Source organism: Pseudophryne corroboree, chromosome 5, assembly GCF_028390025.1.
Source record: "Pseudophryne corroboree isolate aPseCor3 chromosome 5, aPseCor3.hap2, whole genome shotgun sequence".
Classification (NCBI taxonomy): Eukaryota; Metazoa; Chordata; class Amphibia; order Anura; family Myobatrachidae; genus Pseudophryne; species Pseudophryne corroboree.
The window spans coordinates 474529539-474532398 of NC_086448.1; the positions used below are offsets into that span (position 1 = coordinate 474529539).

Genomic DNA, 2860 nt, shown 5'->3' on the forward strand with positions numbered 1-2860 from the left:
CAGCGAGCCCGTGAGGTGACTTGCTGCCTCAATGCCGGGATTCTGACAGATGGGATGCCGCTGTCTGTATAGTGACAGCCGGCATCCCATCTGCTGGTAAATCATATGTATTCCCTGCTTATAGTCGGTGTCCATTGCTGTAAGTCAGACTGCGCATGATGGCAGAGTGAAAAGATACTTGGAGGTCAGCGTCCTGTGTACCGATGATTCCTTACACATTTTACTTTATGTCAAAGTGCAATGGAATTTGCTGCACTTTATAATAAACTGCTAATAAATAAATAAATAAATATGGCATATGGGTTCGTGAAAGGATTGTTAACAGCTACCAGAGGTGTAACTAGGGGTTTTGGAGCCCAGGGCAAGATCAATAATGGTGCCCCCCCCAAAAAAAAATAATAATAATAATACAAAAGTAAAGTATATGTGCACGCCAATGGCGCGCACTGAAAAAAAGTGGGCAGAAGGGGTCTTGGACACTGAAAATGGGATGTCCCAACATAACATGCCTGCTGTTTCAGGTCATACTGGGAACATTCTTTTCAATTCCACATGCACCTTGCCATCATCATCTCCTGCACAAATAGGTGTCACTGTATATAAAGATGTTAGGATGTGTATGTATAGATGTAGGTGCAGTGGGCGAAGTGTAATTCTTGAAGGGGGTATGAAAAATTGAAGGTTGCAATTATGCGCGTGCCCTCTGGAAAAGGGGCGTGTCCACTCAGAATGGGGCGTGGTCACTCAGAATGGGGCGTGGCCTTCAGTGTAGTAGGATGTTCTTCCCCGTTCCTGCGGTTTGCTGGACTCCTCTTCTGCGGTGTCTTCTCCACTCAGTGCGAGCGGTACTGGTCGCTCCGGTGACAGGTGCAGGCGTGAGTCCTCCAGGGCCTCCGGCCTCCTTCCTATGTGCTGCTGATGTCTGCTAATTAAAAAATAATAATATATACTTCCGGGTCTGTGGAGAAGTGCCGCCACTTCGATAGATATATATATATGGGTAGTGGGGGTATGGCAGAACCCCACAAGAAATTCATTTGCGATCTAATGGAATTTATTTTAACCCATAACTATTTTAAGTTTTTAGATAAGTTTTATCTACAACAGTGCGGCACCGCCATGGGCACTACTTTCGCACCCAGTTTCGCGAATTTATTCATGGGACAGTGGGAGGAGAAACACGTCTACCCGACACGGCACTTTAAGGAATCAATCATCATGTACAGGAGGTACATTGATGATATCCTGATTATATGGGATGGGAGTGCAGAATCATTCATGGATTTTTTTAAACTTCTACAAATCAATAATTTTAATCTTTCATTCACTTGTAATTTAAATAACACATCCATTGAATTCCTGGACTTGATTTTAACTGGAGAACAAGGTACGATTTCCACCAAAAACTACATCAAATCTGTTGATAAGAACAGTTATTTACACTATAAAAGCAATCACTCAAAAAGATGGAAAGATAATATACCTTATTCTCAATTCCACCGAATCAAGAGGAACTGCAACCAAACTGGAGACTGTGAGGAACAATTGGGAATATATAGGAAAAGGTTTGAGGAGAAAAAATACCCCAAAGCGATTCTGGACAAAGCAATCAGTAAGACTAGGAATCTGGAGAGAGAAAATCTACTGACATACAAAGATAAGACAGAGAAGAAGGAGGCGGTCTCATTCATAACGACCTACAGCAACCATGAACATGCCATCAGAACTTCATTAAGAAACCACTGGCCCATACTCCTCATGGACCCCATTCTTAAGGAAATCCTCCCGATTCAACCAGAACTTGTTTTTCGGAAATCAAGAAACCTTAAAGACATCCTGGCACCAAGCATGTTACGGGAATTACCAACTGAAAATAACCTATTTACCTTACCCAAATGCACTGGATCCTATAAATGTGGACACTGCAATATTTGCAAATATCTCAACCCTAACAGAAAAACCTTCAGTACCACAGACGGCACCCAGGAGTTCAAAATCAAACAGTTTATGAATTGCAATATTACATCGGTAATATACTTAATAGAATGCACATGCCACAAAAAATATGTGGGAAAGACAAAAAGAACTCTTAAGATTAGAATACAAGAACACGTGAGGAGTATCAAGAATAAACTGGAAACTCATCTACTATATAGACATTTCAAACTTGAACACAACTCGAATCCGGAAGAGATGTCCTTCAAAGCCATCGAACATGTGACCAGTGGTGACAGAGGTGGAGACTTGGCTAAGAAACTCTCCCAAAGAGAAATGTTCTGGATTTTCCAACTACAAACCACACATCCTCTCGGCTTCAATGAAGGATACGAAATTGCACCCTTTCTGTGATGAAGGCATCCGACAAGCTATCAATTATGGAAGTGTATAGTACATTTTATTTTATTTCACTCGGCACCCTGCACTTTTTGTTAAGATAGAATGTCATATATTCCCAATAAAAAACTGTTACCGTGTGAATAAGTCATTTCGCCAATGAATACAGTCACACCGCACTGGCACACGCCCAATCTCGTCCGATCTTGGAAGCTAAGCAGTGTTGGGCCCAATCAGTACCAAGTGGGTAACCACTCGAGAAGATTGGGTACTGTATAATGGATAGACCAGAAAAACTCGTAACAGTAATACCATAGGGGAATATTGACAAATGTATATTCACATTTCACAATACCGTATGTCACTATAATGATTTATACCAGTTTCTCTAATGTGTAATACTCCTTCATCTCCCTTTTAATTAATACACCGCTTAATCACATCCCTTACCCACTATTCCACGAGTTCCTAAAAGACCTTGTCCCAACAGAACCCCCCCCTCTCACTTATCACATTCCTATCTATT

At 41.4% G+C, this 2860-nt stretch overlaps 1 pseudogene; it reads left to right on the forward strand.

Moving 5' to 3' along the window:
* Positions 1 to 2495: 2495 nt before the first annotated feature.
* On the forward strand, positions 2496 to 2614 carry LOC134929931 (5S ribosomal RNA; annotated as a pseudogene).
* Positions 2615 to 2860: the final 246 nt, after the last annotated feature.